Below are 25,843 nucleotides of genomic sequence, written 5' to 3'. Positions count from 1 at the left end.
GGGTCAAAGCTTGGAATAGCTTTGGCTTCTGTTTTAATGCCATGTTGCCATATCATGGCATGATGTGGTTGGCTCTGAGGTGCTTACAGGGAAGAGTGACACTATATAATGAGACTCTTTTTTTATTGCAGCTGGGAGGACAGTCCTGGTCTAAAGGAAGCATTCTTTATAGACTTGGTAAAAACACATTCAAATGCAAGACTATTTATCTCCCTGTTACCTTGTTCTTCCCCTTTTTGCTTGTTGTAAACCCTGCGTGGCAGGCAACTACCTTCTTGCAATATGCAGATACAGTACGTGACACATGGGCAATTCTCAGTGGAACTATAATAAAAGCAGGTTTGATCCTTATTTTGTGCTGCTGTGGCATAGGAAGGGGCTTTAAAGTGTAATTATGGTCATGTGCATTTATGGTGCTACAATGGAGAGGAGGAAAAGGGGCCTGACTATAAGTGAGAATAATATCTTGGGGTCTGCATGCCCCACTGGAATCCCTTTCACCCAGTTATATATGTTAGCCCAAGGTACAAAGGGGAAGCAGCTGTGGGGTCTTTTTTTGCCTTTGCCTGCCAACTTCCTTATCCAAGAATGGAAAATACTTTCCTAAAGCTTGCAAAAATGTGCTAAGGCTCTTAGTTATTTAGCTTAGCAGCACCTACTTAGTCACATTCTCACTGCTTTTATTTATAACCTTAGTCAGCGTTGGCTCCCCCCTTTCCTCCCACTCCTCCAAGGTTTTTTGGTAGGCTTGGCTTCACATCAGAGCTGGGAGGGAAGAGGTGTAGGAGTCGAGACACCTGGGTGCTATTCTCGGTGTTGCCACTGACTCAGTAGTGACCCGGGGGGAGTTGGGGGTTGCTGGTTCTCTCTGCTCAGACTGTCATCCGGTTACTCCCACTAAACAGGGTGGGATTTGCACACGAGCAAAGGTATTGCAACCTGACCCGAATTGCTGCTTTGTCCACCTCTATACCAAAACGTGTGGGGGTTTTTAAGGGATGGTGTTGGGAAGTTTCAATAAATGCACGGATCTTGAACAGCTGTGGATGAAAAAAGGCAAGGCAGGTGCCCTGAGTTTACTCTCCCTGTGAATAAATAAAGCCAATTAAGCCTTGCTGGAAAGGAATATAGCATTCAATGATAATGGTCCTAAACAATACAGTCCAGATCCTCTGCTGGGGTGGACGAGTATGCACCCACCGAAATGCAGGTGATTGCACCCCTTGATGACCGCTGAGGGTCCGGTCGAATATTTTTACAACAGCATCGTAGGCAGTTTTGCTACGGGAGACCTCCAGCACGAAGCAGAATTAAGTACATCAGGAAGCGCTGGGCAGAGCCAGCTGCAAAGACAAAACCCTTCCGATTTTTTTTTTCTTGCTTCTCAGCAAGTCCCTCTGCTATTGTGGGATCAGGGAGAGGAGACCTGCCACATGCGAATGAGAGGAAGAATGGCTGCGCCGCTAACGTGATGGGAATGGTGGTTTGCTGTGTTTACTTTTTGGTGGAAAGAGGATTATCAGCTCTGTCATTGTGGCTGCTGCTGACTTTTTTATTTAATATCGGGATGCTACCGCATTTATGTTCTCAGATCCTCATTCAGGGCTGGTTTTGCGGGGCGGGGGGAGGATGATGCTATAGCTGAAATTGCAAGCCTGGATATGGGGCCTTTGTGAATCTGAGCAGGGCTCAGGGAATGCTTTGTCCTCATTCACCTTTGTTTTAGCCCTTGGTACTGCCACCTGTCCCCAGAGCATCTGAACGCCTTCCATGTGAAGTAGACCGGTGGTGGCAAATTAGCCATCGTCCCTTAATGTGCTATGGGGTGCCGTGCCTGGGGTCAGGCTGCGGTTTGTGGTGGGGAAGGGGAGTAAGCAGCAGCTGATATTGTTAGAAGCTGAGCCAAGCAGGAAGGTTGTACCGTGTGCCCTAAAGGACTCCAGGTTCACCCATTTACTTCTGGAAGCTTGTTTCAGAGCTGATCCACTTGGCTGGCAATGTTTTGGTTGGGTTTGTTGGGTTTTTTTTGCAATTTGCCTCTCTCAGAGGGTAAAAAACAGTTTCCTGCCGCATTGGGGTTTTCTGGGGATAAATCTCTCAGCAGGAACAGCATCGCTGTGAGCTGGCTGTCTGAGCATTTATCTCTAGACCTTGCTTGGATCTATGCATCCTGATGCAAGCAGCCACAGGATCAAGTGAACACGCGAGGGCCTGATTTCCCTTTGCCTTGTTCTTTGCAAAGTCACTGACAACTGGTGCAGAACCACGGACCTCCTCCCCAACCTCCACAGTACCCCTGGATTGTCCATGGCCATCTAACACACACAAGGTTTCCTCTCTTTCTCTCTTAGGATCAAGTGTGGGTCCTGTTTTTAAGGCGATACTCTGCTCAAGCCAGCTGTGGACCGGGAGAAGCTCATCTGGAATTCCCTGGTAAGTGGATTGCTTTGGAAAGGATCTATAAGCTCTCAAAGCCGGGGCACATCTCTATCACAGGCACGCAGTCATGATGTAGAGAGCATGAGTTCTTCTAAGCCATGTATTTATGGACTGGGTATAAAACCGGGTTGTAAGAATACAAGCTGCCAGAGTTATATTTTATGTTGCAAATGTATCTAGAGCAGGGATTAGGTACCGGGTCTGCTGGGCTCTGTTCCCATCCCTGCTGTTTACCTGGGCCAGCCCACCCGAAGGGTTTTAGGTGCCTCATTTCCATGGCGCTTGGGGCTTGGACTGCATTATGATCTCTCCGTCCTGCTACGCTAGATTCTTGTTTCCGCTCAGGCCCCTAGTGGGAAGGGGCCTTAAAATGCATGGGCCTGTAGTTTACACCTGCTTGAAAGTCTCTCTTCTGTATAGCCAAGGCATTTGTATGTCCCCAGTACAGCATTACGTGACCACCTTTGTGATGGATTTATCCATACAATCCTCCTGGGCTGTGGGGCAATGGAAACTAATTTGTTTCAGAGCACCCGGGGATTCAGCAATGGTGTTTGGGATTCAGCCAAGGGAAGAGCCATCCCATGGTAGGAGAATCAGTCCCACTGTGTCCAGGCTTTCCCACCTGTGAAACAGGTGCAGCTGTTGCCCAAAGCCTGTGTGAGAGAGTGAGTGGGATTTGGAGGTCCTGGGATCATAGCGGGGCAGTCTATAAGGAGCACATCTATTCTGCCTTCTAATTGACTTCCCATTCAACATGGCAAACTGCATCTTTCTGCTGTCTGTGCCTCTTTCCTTTCCATCTGCCTGTCTTCTGTATTTCTGCATTGTTTAATCCCGGTGCTTGAAAAGTCATGAGAGACTGGACTGGCAGACATGAGATTTTTAAAGTAATAAGTGGTGGGGCTTTCTATCCTTCCTTCCTTGTAGCTTCTGTGCCTTTAAGGTGAATTCATGGCAAGATTTTGAGTCTTTCTCCATGACAACCTGGACTTGAAACTTGCATTTCATGGGAGAGGAAAAAAAAGAGTTTTTTTCCCCCTATAACTCAAGTCCAGGAGCTGAGGTGCTAAGAAATCCTCCCCAAATATGAGCCAGTTGAACTGAAAGAGTTGGTAATGGGCAGACAGAATCATTCTTCTCTTTGAAGAAATAAAGGCACCCAATTCCTGTTTTCACTGAGGACCCAGTTTCACCCCTCTGGCAGCAGAAAGTGCTTTGAAAGTGGATGTAAGTCACAATTTATACTACTTTTAAGGTTCTTTTATTACTGTCAAAAGGGCCTCAGTATCAATGAGATGCAGACGCAAACGCTGCTGTGAAAGAGGGAGATGCTTGTGGTGGTGCAATGGCATCTGACTATAAAGAGATAGTCAGGAGCATGGGTCTACCTATCTATAAAGTGATTAACAGATGAGTGATCAATCAAGAGCGTGAATCTACCTCTCTGATCACTCATTTGTTAATCACTTTATAATCTACTAGCAAGGTATAGGGACTATGGACAGTATCAACACGTAGCGTGTACAAGTGCCGATGGATCGCATTCAGGCAGGGGTTTTTCACCCCCTCTGGAGGTAAGGGCATGTGAGCAGGTGTTTGTTGGATTTTTTTTTTTTTTTTTAGCTCCAAAAGAAGTTAAATTTGAAGGTGACAGTGGAGAGGATTCCCACAATTGTGGGTAGCCCTTCTTCTCGCAGGCTCTTCAGAGTTTGACCCCGGTAAAAGGTTGCTGTGGTGGTGGGGGGAGTGGGAAGGGAAGGGGAGATGGGAATGGACTGAAGTCTGGGTCTGACCATAGACAGTGCTTTTATTAATGAGGCACAGCTGAGGCAGGTTCTTTGCCAGCGGCCTAGCTTGATTCACAAACTCCTCATTGTTTTAGAGTTGGTTCAGCGTGTTTTTTCTCCCCCCTTCTTCTTTCCTCTTTTCTCTCCCTCATACAAAGATGTCATTGTGCTGGGAACTTGGTGGTGGCAGCGTTGTTATTTGGGCCAAAAAAAAAGAGAGAGAGAGAGAGGAGGGAGAAGAAAGAAAGGAAAGGGGGGGGGGAACCCAACAAGGTGAAGAGGTTTAAATCAGCTTATCCCAAATGCCAATTAAAAACCGAAGAGGATTAGTCCTTACGATCAGGAGAATAGACCATCATTGTGCGACTGGGAGTCTTTTTTGCTTTCCCAAGTCTATCTCACTAAAATTTCCTCTGTCAATTGTCATCTCTTTCCTTTCGTGTCAGGATGGAGAGAGATAGAGGGCTGATACCTCAGCTGCTGCTCCGTCCACTGGATTCCTTAGATCACTCCAGAACCTGGCCCTCGAAGCGTGTGGGTTTCAGTGCAAAGCTAGAGAGGTTTTGCCTGATGGGAAGGGGATTTTTTTTTTCTTTTAACCTATGCATGCATCCTCCTGTCTTGGCTTGAGGTTGATGGCTTGAGCATGCAAGTTTTACTTCCCTGCCCCAAAGGCACTGCTTGCAGAGGCTAAGCTCTTAATTTGGATGCTATCTTGTGGCCTGGAGTTCCTGGGCAAAACGGTGCTGCGTCACAATGAAGAGATGACGGGGACTTGTTTGTCCCTGGGTCAGTGGAAGGCGTCTGGCTCTGGTGTCCTGGAGTCGGCTCCTTTTAGCAATTTTGTCATTTTGGTTTGTGGAGGCAACCAGAGGCAGATCAGACCCCTGGGAGGTCTGTGCCAACCTAGCAAGAGGCAGTCTCCTGCAATAGGAGATCTGATCTAACATGCCAAGTCGCAAATCTTTTAACACGCAGTGTTATTTTAAATTGATTTAGCCCAGCTGGCTGGGTGTGTGCAGACTTGCTTTGGTTCTCACCTGCTTTCGAGCAGCGCAGACACAAACGAAGCCATCAGAAGCCAGAATCAAGGGGCGCTTGTACACGTTGCGTGTTGTTTAGATACACGTCATGAAACAGTGCCAAAAATCGCCATTTTGCATGTGAAAATACGCGCTGTTATCTCTTTATCATGGTAGGTTTTGACTTACCAGCTGGCAGGGAAACTGGGGTCTTGTTTTTTGCCTTTTTTTAAAAAATGCCCCTATTTGTGTTCACTTTCCACAGCCACTTGTGCTGCAAAATTGTATTGGCACAAATACTGGTAGAAACCCAACTTCCAGCTCATGGCAGGAAGTGAATGTTAAGTTTTCTCTCTCTCTCTCATTTTTTTTCCCCGTGAGAATTCACACCAGCAGCTCAACTGTGAGTTTACACACTTTCATTTTTGGGAACGGGAACAATGCCGTGTGACTTGCAGAGCCCGTGTCACCAGAGATCAGATGCTGGCTATTGACTGTGGGAGCACGACGCTGGGGAGAAAATGAGGTGATAATGGTCTCGAGATGCTCACCCTGGCCCCTTCTGGTTTTAAAACGTGATAAATCTAGAAAAGTCACAAATGACTCATTTTGAATACATTTGGGGCATGTGCAATGTGCTCGTTGACATTCTGCCAACTGAAAGAGGCAAAAAACAGCAAGTGAACGATGTGGGTAGAAACTGTTCACTTGGCCTGTTCCCCTTCAGTGGGCAATGAGCCTAAATAGAAGGTAGCTCTAAGAAGAAACTTATGGGTTATCCGTTGTACACGAGAGGTCTTCTCCAGCAACTAATGGGGCTGTGTATAGACCCTGAACCACATCCGCAGCTGTTGTAAATCAGAGTTCCTTCATCCAAGTCTGCTACATCCATTTAAACCAGCCTGGGGGCTGCCTAGCTCTCTCTGTTGATGGACCATTAAATTGCTTGCTATTATATATAAGAAAATTGTCTTGCACAGATGGTTTCATGCCAGCTGGAGAAGTGTGGTCAGAAACTCTTGGGTTTCTTCCTGGTTTTGTCACAGACTCTCTCTCTTTTTTTTTCAGGGTGGGGGGCGTTGGGTTAAGTTACTTCACTTATCACGTGCTTCATTTTCCTCATCTATTAGAAGGGTGGTTGTAGGGTTTGGTTCAGGATTCCTCTGTGAAGCTCTTTGCGAACCTTGATGGAAGGCGATCAAGAGGCATGAGGAGCTTTGAGTTGGTGAAAATAAATGCTGAGGACCATGTTTGTCTTGTCTCCATCCTTGGAGGTGTTTAAGACCTGGATAGATAAAGCCTTGGCTGGGATGATGTAGTTGCGGCTGGTCCTGCTTTGAGCAGGGGGTTGGACTAGATGTGACCTCCTGAGGTCCCTTCCAACCTTCATTTTCAATGATTCAATGTTTCTTGTGGTGTTGGATCTCACAGGTTAAAAGCAGTGGGCAGGAGCAGCTGCTATCTCTAGTGTCCGACCACTTCCACATCACAGGCCCGAACTAATCTCCCCCTAATTTCTGCCCCCAGCTTATACTTTCGTGGTCTCTTGTAGAAAGGGATCCCATCTTCAGGAACCCCACCCCATCCCTTGGGGAAAATCATTCCAACGGCTAATGACAATCATTGCTAAAACATTGCATCTTACCTAAACTTATCCAGTGTTAACTTCCAGCCCTTGCCCCAAGAGTTTGGGTAGCTGTATCACCAACCACTGAACTATGGAAAGAGCTTTTTGCTTGTTATTTGTATTGCATTAGTCTCTACAAGCTTATCTTTAGTTGGGGTCCTGCTGGGCCAGTCTCTGCCCCAGAGAACTAATATTTTGAATAGGAAAGCAGACAGAACGGTGTAGGGGGAACAAAAGATCCTGGAAAATGGCATTGGTAGCATTAGAGTCAAGGTCTACACAGTGTAAAGAACTGCATGGCAGGACTATTTTTTTTTCTTTCTTTCATATGACAGAAACCAGTGTCCATACCTTTGTCTTTGTCCACTTTGGCATTTTTGTCGATTCAGGAGCTCTTGGCCGTCAGAGACATTACCAGGGATCACTACATGGAAGTGGCTCTTGTCGATCCCTGCAGGACTAGGTGACTTTGTAAGATCCCTTCCAGGCCGCTTTTCCTGTGATCTCTAAATATCTTGCACTTCCCTCTGAAACAGCTGGTGCTGGCAAGTGCTAGTAACCGGATTCGGGGCTGGCTGGATCCAACCTGACCATGTCCATGTTCCCAAGTCTTTGCGGTATTGATCCTCCTTGACTCTCGGAGGGAAAGCCAGAGCAACCGAAGATCTACCGTGTTTTTCAGGATGAACAGGGAAGACTAGACCAGCACAGATCTTTCTGCTCCACAAAGAGGCTTCATTTTGGTGTCGGGGAGGTGGGGGGCTCCGACAGTTGGATTTATTTCCCTCTGTGTTTCTTGCCTCCCCCCTCCTTGTTCAGTGGTAGCCATTTTGTGCGCCGCGCGGGGCTCTGGATTAGAGCCGGGTTTAATACACTGTACTCGATGGATCGTACTGTATAGGGCATTATTCAAATCTCTGCTCGTCAAGCAGCTTGTGTGTCAGCCTTTTGTCCTCGGTTGGGGAAACCACAGGCGGCCGCGGGGATGACAGGATATAATGTGTGTGTTTACGTGGACGCCAGGGTACCATCTGGGGGCCAGGAGAGGATTGTGGTATAGCTCCCAGCATATGGCGATGGAGGGGAAGTCTTTTTCTCATGCATACGTGCCCCCGGCTCCTTGACTTGGGGACAGTTCTTAACCGGTTCTGTGCCACCCTCTGTCCCTCATGCACCAAATCCCGTAGCTCGGTGTTTGCAGAGCCAGGATGGGCCCCCCTGTTCATGAATAACTGCTTGGCATGTCAGGGCATCCAGCTCCATAAAACACGGGTGGAGCCACATACCGTGACAGCACAATGATGGACTTGCAAGAGGACCACCGGAGGAAGTCGGAGAACTTTGCACACACTAGGAGCTTGATTTCCCAATGCCCTACCTCTTGTATGGTCACTTATGAGTGATATGTGGGGGTGCTTAATTCCCATTCTGGTTTTGTAGTGTTTTATACCCTCTTTCTGTGGGTGCATTTTGCAGTACAGGGCAATGTAAACTCAAGCTTTCCATTCAAGTCCCCCTTTGCTCCCATGAACGTAAATCTGGAGTAACTTGGTTGTAATACTCACTGGTGCAACACTGGCGTACGCCAGAGGTCAGTGGGGTCCACAGAGATCAGCGTTTTTGGGAAGCATGACTTCTACAAACAGGGTGGCAGTTTCAGATCTGTTCCCAAGAATGACTGTTGACCGTGGTAAGGCAAACTGGGTGCCTTGCTGTACCCATCACCAACCCCTTTCCCATGTTTGCTTGCACCTGTATGTCTCTAACACACCTCTGGTCCACAGGACCTGGTCTTAGATCCCAACACTCATTTTACAACACAGTCTTGTCTACAAGCTACCTGCAGATGAAGTGCATTCATACCACCCTGGCAACATAAAAAAGCCTTATAGCTACTTCAGAGCCCCTTTTCTCTCCCAGACGGTTGGAAATGGATCTTGGGGTAAATGTGAGTTGGGTTCTACGATGGCTCAAGCCCGTGCAGCCTGGGGCAGACGGATGGGACAGCACCTTCCCTCTGCTGATTTGTATCGGTCTTGTAATCTAGTCACTACAACTTGCTCCTTCTGAAATGCCTTACCTTTTTGGCTTGTTGTCTACATAATTATAACCTCTCGTTAGTTGGCAACATTCCTGTCATGCTTGATACTAGAGAATTAGTTGCGCTCAGGAAGCCAAAGCTGTGATCCAGGGATATATCTTGTACTTAAGGTAGGATGCCGGAGACCTGGATTTTATGTTTTGCTCTGGCTTTGGCCAAGCCCTGCAGGCTACAGGGTAAAATGATCTGTATAAATCCACACGGCAAAATTTTCAACAGAACTATCGTGCGGGGGCTGCGCTGTTATTTTGGAAATGAAGGCTTAGTTGTGGGTCCTGAGCGTGGTTGGAAAAGAAATTCTTCGTGGCATCGATAGTAAACTAATTAATTAGATGCCATTCAAAAAATGTCAGGACATTTTCTTAATTTTTGTCCCAAAATGGGCTTTTTTTCCCCCCCCCCCTTTTCCAATGTCAGTGATTTATTTACTTTTTTTTTTGAGACAGATTTCCCCCCACCCCAAAGTTGCCTTTTTTGATTAAATGAAATGACAAGCTCTCAGTGTATTTATTTCCATTCCTGGCTTGGGGGCTGAGGCAGGCAGCTGAAGAAAGGATACAGGACTCACCCCTGGCCCTGGGTAAATACGTGGGTGGCTAGCTGATGCTGAGCTCTCTGTTGCCATGGCTACACTAGCCAAGCTAGCTAGTTTGAGCCTGTCTATACAAGCTGCAGTCGCATTTTGACTGCAGTGTGGATATGCCCATAGCATGCCCTCTCCCCCACCAGCCCTGCCTTCCTGAGCCCACCAGCTTGGGTTGACTTGCAGTTTATTTGGAAACTCTCAAATGGTGGCGACTCTTCCCACCATTTGCATAGTCCTGGGGCGCCTGTATGCGTCACAGGGGTTAATCCTGCTCATGCAAACAGTCACATGGTTGCCGTGCAAGAAAGGGCTAAAAACGTGGCGTGTACAAACGCCCCTGGTGGTGATGAGGTTAGGGTGTGGTGGAGTGAGGCATGCATCTCGGTGGTATATGGTGGTCGTCGTTTCATGAAATGTCTTCTCCAAAGGAAGGGTCAAGTGACCGCCCTTGGTCTCAGGGGAGCAAAGTTCTCTGATTTTGGACTAGATGACCTCTGGAAGTTCCTGCCAGCCCTACTTTTCTATGATTCTGTGTTATCCAATTTTTTCCCTGGCCTTGGGGAAGTCTCACCTTCCCGAGATGCAAAGTTGGCCTAATGGTTTACCAGTGCTTGTCGACACACAGATCGGCAGTGCTATGGAGGTTCCAGACATTGCTTTTCCAACGGTGGACCTCTGTCCTCTTTTAACAGAGGACGGGTTCCTGTTATGGCTTGTATCTTATTCTGGTGATCTAAGCTGGATAGGAACAAGGTGTCCACATGTGGAGTTAGTCCACTTTAGACCTTCCAGGAGAGCTCCAGATGCAGGCAAAGCCTAAGTGTCTTGTTCAAAAGTTGTGTAGGAAGCAAATGGGGAAGTAAGGAACTGAAGCACTATTTCTGATGGTCTAGCTAAGGGTCCCAACCACCCAGCCATCTTCTCACTCGTGCTTCGACCCAGAAATTGCACCATGTAAAGCCAAAAAGAAGCACAACTCTTCTTTTTGAAAAGGAAGGAGGGTATTTGGGTTGTGCCTTTCTAACAACAAAAAATGATATATAGTTTCTTCTCACCTCCGAGGATATCAGATAATGCCATCAAAGTTAAGGTTGGATTTTTAGAGCTGGTTGATTTTCCCATCCGGGAAAAAAAAAAAGAGAGAGAGAGAAAAGAGATTAACCAAATAAAGACATTTTCCCTTTTCTTAGGTAATTTTTTTTTAAAGGCCTCTAGAAGCTGACAGTCCTTTTTGGATAAAATACCAGAGAGGTGGTGGCATCTCGGGGTTTTTAAGGCCCGGCTAGACAAAGCCTTGGTTGGGATGATGTATTTGGGGCTGGTCCTGCTTTGAGCAAGGGGTTGGACTAGATGTGACCTCTTGAGGTCCCTTCCAGCCCTCATTGTCTATGATTCTAAAATATTTGGGTTCACTTTGAAAAGTGCTATCAGAAATGAATTTTGGTTTGCAAATTAATTTTGCAAAATTAATTTTGCAAACCAACAATATTTCAATTTCCCTGCCCCCCTTCCCACCCTGCTGAATAAGTGCAAGCGTTATACTGAAATCAGAACTCGCAGTATAGGCGATTCTCTTTTTATTAGACCAACTAGATTTTTGCAGAAAAAAAAGCTTTAATTCTTTAATGTTATACTGGGAGTTTTCAAGAAACAACTCTTCCCCTCCCCCTGCCTTTTTCATTTTTTTTTTTTTTAAACTTCCTACAAGAATTTGAAGATGTCTCTTTGGCTTAGACTGGTTTTTCATCAAGAAGGGATATTGTTGAAACTGGTGTGACCATGGTGGCTCAAGGGCTAGCTGTATATATGTGCAACTCTGCCATGTTTCAAGCCTCCTTGAGTTTTTTGGGGGGGTTCCCCCAGAGTGTAAGGAAAGGAAAAGAATGACCTCTGCAAAAAAACAAGCATCCGTTGTATCAACCCAATGTAGCTCTGTACCAGCTAGAGTCTTCTTAATGTACTAATGAAGTTGTTCTCAAAATGCATGTGGACGGGCGGGAGGGTCTTGAGTCCAAGGATGGAGTTTGGACTGGGATGGACTGGCTCTGCCATTCATTCCAGTTGCTAGGGAGAGCTAGGACCTTCCCTTGTGTTAGGGCTCCAATGTTAGAGACCTCTTCTTTTTTTGACAGAATTTCACTTGTGGGTGTTGAAAAATCATGGGTGCGGGGTGTTATATGCTTGGGGAATTTAGCTGGTGTGAGACCTCTGGGGAGGATCATGGGTCAGTGGAGAGCATGGTCCAAACCATGTGCTGTTGAGTGTTAGGCACTCGCCAAATAGCACCAATTATCGCAGTGATGGCAGTCCTAGAGTTATATAAGCAATGAGTAACACCCGTGAAAGGGAAGCATGGCTTGTGTCTTGGAGTAAAATGGCTTCTCTGAGAATTGCCACGAGTCCCTGGTGTTACCACAGCGTCTTGTGGCCATGCACCAGACTGGGGCTCTTGGGGTGCTCAATTTGTTGAACTTTGACTTCTGTGCTAGGGCTGTTATCGCACTAAAGTGATTTTGCTGCTGTAGGAGCTAGCCTTCGGGTGTGCTAGGGGTATTCCAGGCACTTGGTCTTTGCTCACAGGTCCTCTCGACTTAAACATGTGCAGACCCTGGGGAATTCGTGTCCATTTGATATGTGGAGGGCAGCAGAGTTGAGTGAAGACAGGCACTCAGATATGGTCCAAATTCTTTTCCCCTTGGAAATTTTTGACCAAAATAGCAGTGAAAATGTCCTTGGATTCCCCCCCCCCCCCCCCCACACCACACTTTTAGCTGGAAATCGAAACTTCAATATATTTCATCCAGAAAACCAAATGAAAAAGCATTTTCCCCTCCCCCCTAGGGGAAGCAGACATTTTCTGTGCAAAATTTCATTTAGTTAGATGTTTTCTTTCCAAAAACAATTTGACAGGGTTTTGCACCCAGCCAAGTACAGAGCCTTGCTGTTGAGCTCGGCCAGGGTTGTACTGGACATAGTGGCTTGTATCGGATGCAGCAGGGATGACTTGTATAAGGTAAATACCTGGGGCCGAGAGGTTATAGAGCAAAGGAAAGATGAGCAAAGAAAGACAGCAATCTGGAGAGCTGTATTGGTGCTGAGTAAGCTACCTTGGGAGACATGGGTTTCTATCCAGAGCTGCAAATCTTAGCCCTAAACTGCAAGGGGGGTTTCAAGTCAGACCTCCCTGGTTATCCAGCTGTGAGACTACATTCATTTCTAAACTCCAGACCTTTTTCCTTCCTCTGACTTGAGGCATCTCTTCCAATGGAGGAAGAAGTGGAAAGAATAAAAGAAATAAAAGGGGCTGGACCCGATGATCTGTAAGGTCCCTTCCAGCCCCTAACAAATAACAACTATGAAATAGTGCTTTTTGGAACATGGCAAAATCAGGAGGGTTTATCCTCTTTCCTTGGGTACAGCTCTGCTGCCGTCAGGGACTATTCAATGACTAGATACCATGGGTAATGGCACCTTTAAACATCCAGTGGATGGGTACTATGAAAGGATATGGATTATGGAGGGGTTACATCAATGCTATGGAAGGGGAGATGCCTTGCATGGAGGGGAGGGCAAGAGAGATGGTCACCTAACCAGACTGTCACTGTAGGGTCCTGTTACTCTCTCCCTCTGTCTTCTCCGGTTGGATCTCAGATCATGAACAGAGCAGGGTGGTCCTATCTCCACGTCCTCTGTGTTTGTACAGCACCGCGCACAACAGGGATCCCAGATTTGGGGTTCGACTGTGGCTGAACCTTGCAAAGCCAGTTGGAGAAGTCACAGGGCCCATGGCACGCTAACGTGCTGCAGTGGGGAACGGAGAGAAGCAAGATGCTTTGACCCCCTCCGACACTGAAGAAAGAGGGGGGATGGAGGGCAGCGGGGAGGTGGAAAGCATGCCTCTCTTGCAAGCATTCGTGCCACCACGCTCCAAGCACCCAGATCCCTGCCAGAAGGTGCCCGCCGGGACCCGGCGTGCGTGCATGCGTGTGTGTTTGGGAGGGGGGTGGCGCGGGCAGCCTCTTTGTAGCGGCCGTGTAATTTATGATATGAGAGAGCACCATTGTCTGGGTCCATCCTGTATTTCTCTTAGGGCTTCGCCTCTCTTCCCAGACCCCTGCTGCGCTCCTGCTACTGTACCGTTGCTATGTGACATGCTCCCTGCACGGCCGCTATGTGGGGAAGGGCTGGGGAGGGGTGGCGGCAGTAACTGGGTCCATCTGGAGCCTGAGGCCTACCTCCCAATAGACTAGACCGAACTTGGCCCCCGTGACGTGCAGAGGGCCTGGGAATGGGTCTTTGAGTCCCCTCAAGTTCATGGCCACTGGAGGCATTCAGTTGACAAGGGGAGGAGAGGAGGGGGGCGCCGGGCATTTGACTCCATTCTCCCTTCTCCATTCAGCGCTGTCAGTGTCCTTGCTGCATACAGATCCCCCCGTCCCTTTCTCCTCCTGACATGTGCGCACATAAATAAATTACCCCCACCGTGTGAGTGTGGAACAATCTGTCCCCTAGATGCTATTCATCTCCAGACAGGACCTATTATTCCCCCGATTAAAGCCGCTGGAGTAGTTTGCAAGGGATACTGTTACTCTGTCAAACTGTAAATAAGACACTAAAAATAAAGGGAGCTCGCGAGAGCGAGGGAGAGAGAGGAGAGAAAAGCCAGACTAATGCCTGCTGCTAGGGAAACCAAATGAATCCCTAATGACCGCTGTGTACAAACTGCAAATAATGAAGGGAAACGGACCAACGGGACCCCAGTCTGCTTTCGATGAGCTGTTTGTTATGGGAGGCTCAATGAGAGCCTGGGCTTATAGTGGCAACATAGCCCGCACGGCCCCGGTCTCCATCGTTTCTCTTCCCTGTTGCCCTTTTTTTATAAATGTCTGCCATCTGGAGGGGGAGGTAAAAGGGGTTCACTTCAGAAACCTCCTTCCCTCACTGCTCCCTACGGAGGTTGAGAGAGGACTTGGAGCTATTTCTTTCCATTGCACCCTAGTCAGCAGCTCCAACCCTCCTATCAGCCCTAACTCCAGCCCACATCCTTCGAACCAGCAAAGGACTTACACACAGGCTTGGCTTTAAGCCTGGGCATAAGTATGAACTACAGTGAGATTTAAGCCTGATTCCACGCTGAATCGGGAGAGCATCGTGCTGTCTGCTCTTCGCTATGGGAAATACCAGCTGCCACCCTAGTTGTCCTGAAAACAGACCCTGCAAGCTTTGAGGTCCATCCCAGGGGAGAGGCTGGCTTAGTGCTGAGCTTTTCTGCCTTTTTTCTTAACCTTTTCTACCCCTTTCCCATGTACCTGGGCTCTAGCCAGGACCAGCTTCCCATTTTGCAGTCAACCTCCATGCTTAAGATAAGACCTGGGTGCCAGGAGAGGTGGGTGCTACTCTTACCTGTGTCCTGGTTGAGGTGAGGTGACTTAGCTTTGGAGCAAGCTGAGCCTGGCCTTAATTGTAAAACTGGAAAAAGCCTCTTTGTATAAATAACATCTCTCTCCCTTTTGATGTTTCCCATTTGCAGCATTGGGATATTGGCCTCCTTGGAAATGAATGTACTCTTGTAACATCCTCGGGCATGGAAGTACCAGAGCAAAAGCAAAGAGTCAGTAGAGTTTGGAGAGACCTCAGTGATGCTTTCTGCCAGGGAATGATTACTATGGTAAGCACATCCAGGTGAGATCAAGGCCACATTGTGCTAGGAGCTGTATATGGTCTTGCATAGCAAGAGATGATCCTTGTCCTTTTAACAGTCTAAAACCATGCTTCTCAACCTTGTTAGATTCATCCCCCTGCCCTTTAGATTTGAGGCACTTCATGGAAAATGCCAGCTCTTAGTATTCACTCTTTTTTTTTTTTTAACTATAGAAAAAGTTTAGAGCAATTCTTCCATTACAAAAAACTTGGCAAGCCCAAGCAGGTCAGAAGGTTTTTAACTCTCTGGATTCCTATTTGCAATCTCTGGGTTTATCTTGCCAATCATTTTTGCACACCTGACATAGTGTGGCACCCCGCAGCACCCCTGACAGGATCTCAAGGCACCCCAGAGTACTGCAGCACCTGGTTGAGAACCACCGAGACCAGGCAGGCAAAGGGAGTTTCCTATTTCAGACAGGAACAGGAGATTAAGGGACCTGGCAGCAATTGCAGAGCAGCTTCATGGCAGGACTAGGGACTGAATGCAGATCATCCCGGCTCCAGGTGAAAGCCTGAACGGCAGGGGCCCCCTTCCTTTCTGGACTCTGATCTATTTTAAGCACTTCCTTGCGCTGAACTGGATTGTGTCGCGCTGGATGGAATTTGCAAGAGCTTATCAGCAAGAAGCACAGGGCAAGGCATAAAGGGCTCTGGGCCAGAGCGCTGCACTTCTCAGAGGGAAGAGCAAACTGATCTGTGAAGCGCCTTGAAATTTTACCAGCAACAATGACCCTTGCTTGCCTCCGACTGCACAAATGCAGGCGCTTTGCTGTGCGCTTCTGTGTGCCGGGGTAGAAGTGGAGTGCAGAGGGCTGCTTTTGGCAGGGCAGCTACAAATTATGATGTTTAACTCCTTGTGAAGACACGGTGCTTTGCAGGTTTTGCAGGTGTTAGTAAGTCGAGGAAAACCTTTCACTCCCCCCATAGTCTTTCCTTTGTTGCTTATCATGGGTGAGCTGACATGAGGTTAGAACAAACCTGGTCTTCCTACAGGTACCTTTAATGGCTTGTGTTTTGCCTTGGACTCTCCTGGTCCCTTTTGGAAGTAAGAGTGCTTGAAAAGAGGAAGCCAACCTTGGAGGTTTTTTCCTGGTTTTAAAATAAAATGGGATTGGATTCTCTCCACACTGAAACTGGTTTCATATCCACAACAATGCACTGGCTTAAATGAAGCTCCTCTCTAGGTCCAGTGGTGGGAGAAGGCAGTTGAGCTCTGTAGTAATTTGTATTTTTTATTTGCACTGTCAGATGCGGAGGTCCTTCCCATCAGCATAGATGGGGACTAACTCCATTGAAGGCAGGGGCATTAGCAGTATAAATTGATGTTAAATGAGAAGGGAAGCATGTCTGTAAAATAACTGATCTCTCAGCCACCTTCTGTGATATGTGCCCATAGCCTGGTTTACAGATTGGATAAACTGAGGCTACAAATGGATATCGTATCTGTCGTGGGCCAAACTGCAATCATTCAGGCATCTGTCCCAGGACAAAGAATAAAACAGTTCACAGGGTAAGAAAAGCTAACAGTTTGCCCCAGAGTATCACAAAATGTATCTGAATGTTTGTCCTGGGACTGCATCGTTGAATCAATGGCAGAAAAGTGGCAGTGTATTCAGCCACTCAGTAAACTGCAGTTGGAGGGGAGATGTGTGTACATGCCAATCGTGGGACATTTCTGTTCTGGGATAAGAGCAGGCACAGCTTATAATCACAGAATCCTAGAAAATGAAGTTTGGAAGGGACCTTAGGAGGAGGTCACATCTAGTCCAAGCCCCTGCTCAGAGCAGGGCCAGCCCCAGCTACATCATCCCAGCCAAGGCTTTGTCTAGCTGGGCCTTAAACCTCCAAGGATGGAGACTGCACCACCTCTCTAATCTATTCCAGCACTTCACTACCCTCCTAGTGAGAGTTTTTCCTAATATCCAGCCTAAGCCTCCCTTGCTGCACCTGGAGCCCATTGCTCCTTGTTCTGTCATCTGTCACCACTGAGAACAGTCCAGCTCCATCCTCTTTGGGGCTGGACCCGATGATCTTCCAAGGTCCCTTCCAGCCTATATTCAATGAATCTTTGGAGCCACCCTGCAGGGAAGTGAAGGCTGCTATCAAATCCCACTTCAGTCTTCTCTCCTGCAGACTAAAACTTGTCCCAGTACAGATTAATAGTCTGTTCCTAACCTTAGGCACAAAGCAGGGAAGCCATTTCCTCAAGTGTCATGGCAAAGCTGAGGTTAAACCCATCTTCCGCTCCTTTAAGACCATGCACCAGGCCTTGCTGCCTGTCTAAACCAGCCCCTCAGCTGATGCAAATCCAGCAGAGCTCCCTTAACTTGGTTGCAGCTGGGTCCGTCTCCCCATCATCTCTGCTGACAGGCTGTTTCTGAGAACTAGCAGGAGATCAGATCTGTTCTAGTCTTACTTCTTCAGAGCCGGTCAGCTTCGGTTGTAGTTTTCCATCTCGCTGCTCAGCATCTCACATTGCTTTGCACTGAGGTGTGACATGTCACAATGTGAGAGCAAAGCTGTCCATGCAGAGGGTGGCCTATTCCCAGCTTATTGCAGGCACAGAGCAACACAGACACATTTGGGCTTGCAAAGCGATTGCCTCTCCTGCTACAGCCCTTGCACTGTTTTTTTTGCACACTTTTTTTTTTTTAAATCTGTCTCTGACATGTGTGCAGCTGGGGTGCAATGTGGAAGCTCCTCACTAGCACACCAGAGCAGGGAGTGAAAGGGAATATTGTATATGGCTGAAACTGCAGGAGGAATTTAGTGAGATGGAATGTAATTACCTGCATGAGATTTAGTCTCTTTAGGTATGAAGGATTAATAATGATTTAAAAGAAAAATGAGCTAGGGTCTGAGTATTTTAAAACGGCCTTTAATTTTTGCACCCATAATCAGTGCAGTGTCTAAGTTATTAGAAAAGAAATGCATTGAGGCACCATGCTGGGTTGGGGTTACCCTGCACTGGGAGCTGTGCATACAATGAGGACAAGTAGCCCCTGCTCCATATAACACAAGCCAGCAGCAAGCAAAGAAGTAGCATTATCCCTGGTTTTATAGAGGGGGAATGGTCACAGTGGGGTTGCAGAGCCCAAAACAGATCTCATCTCAGATCCCTAACCCGCAGCTATCTAGTCGTAGCAACAAACCAGGTGGCTTGAGGCCTGTGTTCACCAGTACCTCCGGCTTTCTTTGTTCCTCCTTCGCTGTCTCTGCTGCCTTTGGAAATCAGGCCTCGCTGTTCCACAGCTGTTCTGCACAAGGCCATTTTTTTTTCCTTCTAAGTGAATCCAGACCTTGATGTAGTGATGATCTGTCCCCCTCAATGTGCATCTCAGGAAGGACTTTCCACCCCGCTTTTTTTTCCAGACTGAGAAGCCTCATGACTCAAAGGAGTCATTCCTAGGACAATCCTTAAGCTGGGTGTTGTGTAGACTTTCAAGCTGCTTCAAACCTCCCCTGGGTTCTCCAAAGTGGAATATATGGTTATTTACTCCACAGAAATATTCATACACGGAGCAAAGGGAAGAGCAGTGCAGATAAAACTGAGGTTCAATGCCATGTCTCTGCAGAAGCAGCCACCCACCTGGTGTTTCCCTGCTACTCCAACCAATGGCCCATACAGGCAAAGGGCCTGATCTGAGACCTACCAATGTAGCAACGCTTGTCTTTCAATCCTCCACGTTGAGAGCAGGCACTGGGGCCTTCCTTTCCCAATTACATGACAGTAAATCAAGCAGCGCTGCTGAGACCTCATCCATGTCCAATTTTGGGCCCTGTGCTTCAAGAAGCATGTGGGCAGATTGGAGGGAGTCCAGCAGAGAGCGACAAGAGCGATGATGGGCCTGGGAAACAGGAGTGATGGGGAAAGGCTGAAAGAGCTAGGGTTAGTTAGTCTAGAGAAGAGAAGATTTGGGGGTGGACTTGGTAACGGTCTTCAAATCTTTGAAGGATGATTCTGGAGAAGATGGAGAAGGACTTTTTCTCTGTGGCCTCAGGGGATAGGACTAGGAGCAATGGCCTCAAACTGCAGCTGAGGAAACTGAGGGTGGAGATGACCGAGGGTGGTCAAGCATTGGAGCAGGCTGCCCAGAGAGGTGGTGGAGCCTCCATTCCTGGGATGGTTCAAGACCACATTGGACTGGGCTGGGCTGGTTTAATCAGGGCAGATCCTGCCTTTAGTAGGGGGCTGGACTAGATGTGACCTCATGGGGTCCCTTCCAGCCCTTTTTCCTTTGATCTTAAAAATATTGATGCTCTGTATTTCAAGTTAGGGGATATCAGGAAAGACAATCAAAGTGTTTAAAGAGACCAGTGGTGAGAGCCAGGCAGAGACTCCAGGTTCCCTGCAGATGTGGCCTGGCCTCTGTGCCCTGGGCTGTGCTGGTGCGCTCCAGTGACCGCAGTGGTAGGTATTGCACTGGTGCAGGCCAGATAATAATCCCACCTGGACCCGGGCTGTGCTGGGTGACCTCAGCTCCCTGTACTTTTTTACACAATGTACAGTTCACTTCTGAAATTCACGGCCACAGGGGGCGGTGGAGGCAGGTAGCCGAACCAGGTTCAACAAGGCACTGGATAAATTCATGATTGCTAGATCTGTTAGTGGTTATTGAATATAATGGTTGGAGATGTTTCCTCTGGCATTTCTAAGCCAATAATGGTAGATGGGTAATGAAGCACTGGAACAGGTTATGCAGAGAGGTGTTGAAATCTTAATCCTTGGAGGTTTTTAAGACCCAATTAGACAAAGCTTTGGCTGGGATGATCTAGTTGGGGATGGTTTTGCTTTAAGTAGGGGGTTGGATTAGATGTGACCTCCTGAGGTCCCTTCCAACCCTCATTTTCTATGATCCTATGCTGCCAGGGAGGGGATTGAATAAGGGATAGATCACTCCAGAGAGATCTGGTTCAATTCTCTCCCTTTATAGCATCCATTTCTGCCTCTGTAGGAGACAGACCAGTGGTCCATCTAGCACAGTACTCTGATCCAGTCTGGCACCGCTTATGCTCTTCATCAATGGGATTGGAGAGAGTTTTGGCTCTTTGATCTCAGAACAAGCATTGGTGCTTGCCAGCCCTTTCTGTGCTGCTTCCAGCACAGGGAAAGCTTCCTAAAAAGCCTAGGTCAGCATCTGCAGAAAGAGAGGGAGAGAATGAGACCGAGCATGCATACTCTGGCAGCCCTGTCACAACCGTAATCTTCCTTCCCCATGTCTTGGTGGCGTTTTCTTCCTCGTGGCTCTGTGCGGGCTGCAAGGCAACCCATGAAGCTAGGTAAATACTTGGGCACTGGGGCATGCCCGGCTCAGTGCTGCTGCTAGATCTGGCTAAAGGATGGCTTGGGTTTATCTGCATGAGTCATGGTCTGAGCCGGGTACACATGCCCATGAAGAGGAAGAGCTCTCCTCCCCTGGGCACTGATGATGAAGGAATCCCATTGATCTTCCTGCCTTTCTAAGCAACTTTTGCAAGATTTGGCCATAAGGGACTTCACTAAAAAACAAATGCAAGGATAGAAATTGAAGCCTGCTCCCGGCCTCTTGGCTTAGTGCTTTTACCACCAAGACTAACCTTCTATGAAGGGCTTTACCCCTTCCTATTTCCTTCCCCTTTCCCCTATTTTAAATGTACCGTTTCCAAGCTGAGTTCTGAGAGCAGATAAATCCAAATGTGTCTCGCGGCAGATACACGGCTGCCATAATAGCCAGGTAGATTGCATGGATAAATGAATCCTTTCTTGTTTGAACTCCCCTTTTTAAAGCTTGTTTGAAAACCTCCCTGCCATCTCAGGTTAGAGTGGCGAGCTTCATTTGAATAAATAATCCATCCATACGTGTGGTACATCACAGGCACCTCCATGAAGTCTGGCTCCAGCAATGGGGATGGGGGCCTTGGCGTTCTATATTCCATAAAGTAGAGTAATTAAGTATCGCTAGTTGTGATGACTTCAAACAGAGTGACTCCAGGAAATAAGCCCCTTCTTTATAATTAGTGGGATTTCCTCTGCATCAAACGGGGGATTGATTCTTTAATCTGCTCACATGCTTTTGATTTGGTCTCTCAGCTCGGTCGTACCAACTGTTTCTACTCCCTGCTCTTTCCGATAAAACCTCAGCAAAGGAGATTTTGGGGTGGCATGACCTAGGTTGAGGTCTAGGATTTTCCTTCTTTATGTGTGCATGTTTTCTTTCTTTTTTTTTTTTTTTTAAGGTACCTAAAATAATAAAAAAATTGATGAGAATCAATGAAAATTAAGCACACGGTCCAAATGCTTGTGTTTTCCTTATGCTTTTCTCTGTCTAATTGTTTCTGATGCACATGCTTTGAGACCTGCTGGTTCTTCCACCTGCTTTCCATAGCTCTCAACTGGGTAAATTTTGCAGCCATTGTTAATCTAGCACAACCCTTTCATTAGAGCGAGTTTACTCTGAATTGGCACCACAGTTGCTCAGATTTGGGATTTGAGCTCCTGTCTTTAACAGACCTGGCACTTCATGGTCTAAATGAGTCTCTCCAAAGCTCTTTGGACCACTGGACTATTGACTGCTCCCCACATTTCTCATTTCTTCATGCATCCTTCTCATTAAGCTTCTCATTGAGAAGTCTAGCGAGCCCATGTCCATTTGACATACTTATCGCCCTTGGCTCAGTGCCCCCAGTTTAGGAATCACTGGTCCAAACCGCGTGACACCACAAAGTGAATGACAGAGGGAGAATTTGTTTGCAGGCTGTTGTCAAGCTGATCAAGCTCCAAATCCTGTTCTGGGATAGTTGTTTGTATTACAATTGGGTCTCTGCTGCTCGAACTGAGCCGAGAAGGGACACTGCAGTGTGGCAAATACATTCTCCGTTGAGATGAGCTGGATCTCAAGTGACTGCTGAAGTCAGCAAAGCTAAGCATGCCTCCAAGCTGATTCAGTTAGTGCAATGGTGCTATGAGCTTAAGGTCAAATTTACCCATTGCAACGGCTGTATGGGAGGCCTGCTATTACCCTGGGGTTCCTTTCTTGGACTGGGAAAAGGGCTTCATCTACCTAGGCCAGGGTGGGAGATCAGTATTGACAGTCAGCATAGGCATCTTTATATGAATCCAGTGGCCGTTGAACCCTGAAAAACAATGATGTTGTCATTTAAACACTGCTCTGGGAGTCATAAGGTCCATGTTGCAGTCCTGCCTCTGCCTCAGCTACTCTGTGTGACCTTGGCCAAGCCATTCAGTCTCCCCAGGCCTCAGTTCCCCCATCTGTAGAATGGACATCAGAGTCCTTCTGTTCCTCTTTGTTTGAACAGTGGTTCTCAGCCATTTAGGCACCCTTTGTTAAGGGATTTTGGGGCACTCCAGGTCTGAGAGTGGCTGATTTAGAGTGTAACTGCTTTTCTTGCAGCTATACAGAGCCTGGGTCTGTATAGATGAGGTGCCAGGCTTGGGGGAGCTGGGGCAGTCTCTAGATGTGGTCATGACTGTGGTCCTCAGCTTGGAATAGCAGCCACGGGAAGTGTTCATGCCAGTCCTGTTATTACGTTGGGCTGACGGGTTTAACATGGGACGTACCCTACTAGCCAGACTTATTGAGGGACCAGTCTAATCTGTGCATAGACACCAGGAAAAGGTACATACAACACCAGTTTAGTATGCCCCGTGCAAGCCTTCTCATCTGAAGCAAGTGTCGAACACAGATCGTATAATTAAGGACCCGGTGAATACGTAACTGTACAATTATGCAAATAGTGATCAAAATCACTGTTTTCAGCAGAAATGCCTGAAGATCAAGACAGAAGCTTCATGCAACCTTAATTTAATCTGGTCCTGCAGGAGTGGTGAGGTCTAATATATGACCCAACCTCATGCCTGCTTCTGTTTAGCAAAGAGAGGGGAGGGGCTGGGGGTAGAAAAGCAGCAATGCTTTAGCATGCTAAACAAGTCTCTCTCAGCATGGGCACATAGAAAAAATGGCCTGGAGATCACTTTAATCTACTGCTAAAACATAAAAAATAATCCAAGTGCTGATATTTAGAACGTTTTTTTTCTCTTCTGATTTTTCAGGTGGAGGATACAAGGTGGAAAGAAAGAGAGAGAGAAAAAAAAAAAGAAGGAAGAAGCCAACTCCTAAACCCCTGGAAATCTGTGTTAATTGCTTATGAATGTCTCTGTCTAAAAAAAATTATTGAATTGATGTCGTCGTGGGTTTTTTGACAGCCTGTCTGTTACATTTTTTTTAAATATTCATGCACCAAAATCTAATTACTAGGCAAATTTAATGATAATGAAATGAAGGCACTTTAGCGGAAAGCACAGGGCCCCCGTTAATGTTTTCTCAGCCTCTGTCTTGTTCGTAATTTTTTTTTTTTTATGACTGCCTTTCTTGCATTTAAAAAAAAAAAAAAGGATTGCCGAAAATAAAACTTGGATTGCTGAAACTGTTTGTGGTGGCTTCATTTATAATGATGTGGAATTTGCAAGGTGATTAAAGGTGTTTTGCAAAAATCAAATGAGACTTAACCTAATCAGATCAGGCGGATGAAATATTATTATTAGTGAGAACATTAAGATAATGCCTGGAGGGCCCAAGTGAGATAAGGGCCCTGTCGTGCGAGGTGACAGGCGCGCACATCTGTAAGAGGTACTCAACTTATCCCAGGCACTTCCACAGCCTCCGTTACCACAGCACCTGGGTCCTCAGTTGTCTTTAGTGTATTTATCCTTGCACCCTCTCTGTGGGAGAGAGTAACATTATAATGTAAGTTGAGGTGCAAAGAGAAGACTTGCTCAAGGACAGATGGGAGGGTATATTTAGGGTTGATCTTAGGGTTGATCTTAATCAGTCACACAAGCTAACCCTGCCCATCAATGTTACCTCCCTGCAGCTGCACACGGACAAGTAGGGGACGGACTCATTCCCCTAAGGGCTCTGCTCAAGCCCTTCTGGGAATCGGCTGCTTCCTATTTGTCCCTCCTCTGTGTCTGGCTCTGATGGCTGGCAAGAGAGACAATAAGTAGGATACAGAAGAGGCAGATATCAATTGCTGTGTTTGCAACTTTTGACTTGGGTGAGGTCTAAAATGCTGTTTTGGGGATGAAGGGGAGGCTCTGTTTTAGCCATAGGGGCTTGGTTGGGCTGTTCCTGATGGAGAACTAAGGGGCTTTAAAGGGAACGGTCTGTATTTTGGGGCTTGAGGGTAGGTGTAGGTAGCATATCAATGTAACAGAGCAAGGAGTAGAAGCCAGGACTCCCATGTTTCCCCTACCAAACACAGCATCCCTGGCTGCAGAGCTGTTTGTGGGAATTGGCCTTTCCCTGCCTTAGTTTCCCCACTGCAGAGTGCCTGCAGCAGTAGTTAGGAGGCTGCCTTGGGTAGGTAGAGGCCTGGCTTCTCATCTTGCCCCTGATCTGGTGGGTGAGAGGTTTCTTCTCCCAGTGCCTGTGCAACAGGATGGCTGCTGTGGAGCAGAGCATGGAAACCCGCTCTCCCGGCTTGCAGCGGGTGCCCTCACCTCAGACATCTCTTGCCCGGAAGAGCTTTCAGTCTCCAAAAGAAGAGGTAGAGACACCCAAGAGCAGCAGTGACTGGCATCGGGTCAGCCTCCAAGTGGGAGGCAAATCCCCATTTTCTCCCCATGGTCCTACCTGCTACATCACACTCTCAGTACACGATCTTACTACTGGCTGTATCTGGGATTGTGTCTGCTCAAGAATGTCTTCAGAGAGGTGCAAGGTCCTGGGTCAAGGTCCTCAGCTTTCTAGCTTATGCTGAGAAACCAGTCAGGACTGAAAGGGTTTCATCAAAGGGATGAAATATCCCTTTGAGCTATGCACAGAGGCTCATGAGCCTCAACCAGCTCTATAGTAGAGCCCAGCCTTCGAACTCTAGTGTACTCCTTTCCTGCCCAGGCTTGCGCTAAATGAGCCCAGTTGTGCTCTCTGAAACCAGTGCCTGGGGAAGAGGTTGGGATCAATGTTTGAGGGTGGCTGGACTTCAGGAGGGTTTGGCTTCTGGCTAGCTGCAGAGAAGAGCCTGAGCAGCAGAACTTGATGCAGATCCAGAAGCCAAAGTGGGTGGGTCTGACCTGAGCTCCCGCATCTCCAGCAATAATCAACACAGCTGCTGACAAACCATGAACCAGCAGTAGCATTAGCAAGTGCTCCTCTGTCTTTACGGCCCAAAGGGACCCTGTGATTATCCAGCCTGAGCTGCTGGCTAGCCCAGGTCAGACAGCATGTTGTCTGACACTTTTGAGCATCAAGCCCATACGTTGTGCTTGAGCGATACAAAGACCAGTCCCGCTCCCTTGGGGAAGCTGTTCCTGTGGTTCCCGACCATCACTGTGAAACATTTGCACCTGGTTTATTTGACTTCACCTTTGGGTCATCAGCTAGCTTTGTGACTTTATTAAGTTTCAGAGTCACCGCATCTCTTCCCTTGGCATATGGACTTGCAGCCAGTGGTGAAGTCCCTTCTCAGTTACAGAGCATGGTGCCTTATATCAGAACCGGATGCTGAAAACTAGGTTCCTCTGGCATTTCTCTGGGGCTTAGGCTTCATGTTGGGAAGATCTCTCATTCTGGCCCT

General features: G+C 47.4%; 1 long non-coding RNA gene across 1 annotated transcript in view; it reads left to right on the top strand.

Annotated features, from left to right (window-relative positions):
* Window positions 1-23,692, top strand: part of LOC106738101 (uncharacterized) — a 42,041-nt gene extending 18,349 nt beyond the window's left edge. Inside the window, exons 2-4 of the long non-coding RNA XR_002089545.2 lie at window positions 2,352-2,433; window positions 15,096-15,233; window positions 23,319-23,692. This is a non-coding gene — a long non-coding RNA (uncharacterized LOC106738101). The remainder of the gene's footprint in view (window positions 1-2,351; window positions 2,434-15,095; window positions 15,234-23,318) is intronic.
* Window positions 23,693-25,843: the final 2,151 nt, after the last annotated feature.

This window comes from Alligator mississippiensis, chromosome 15, assembly GCF_030867095.1.
Source record: "Alligator mississippiensis isolate rAllMis1 chromosome 15, rAllMis1, whole genome shotgun sequence".
NCBI classification, from domain to species: domain Eukaryota; kingdom Metazoa; phylum Chordata; order Crocodylia; family Alligatoridae; genus Alligator; species Alligator mississippiensis.
The sequence above is the reverse complement of the archived record's forward strand: the minus strand, read 5'-3'. Positions and strand labels throughout refer to the sequence as shown.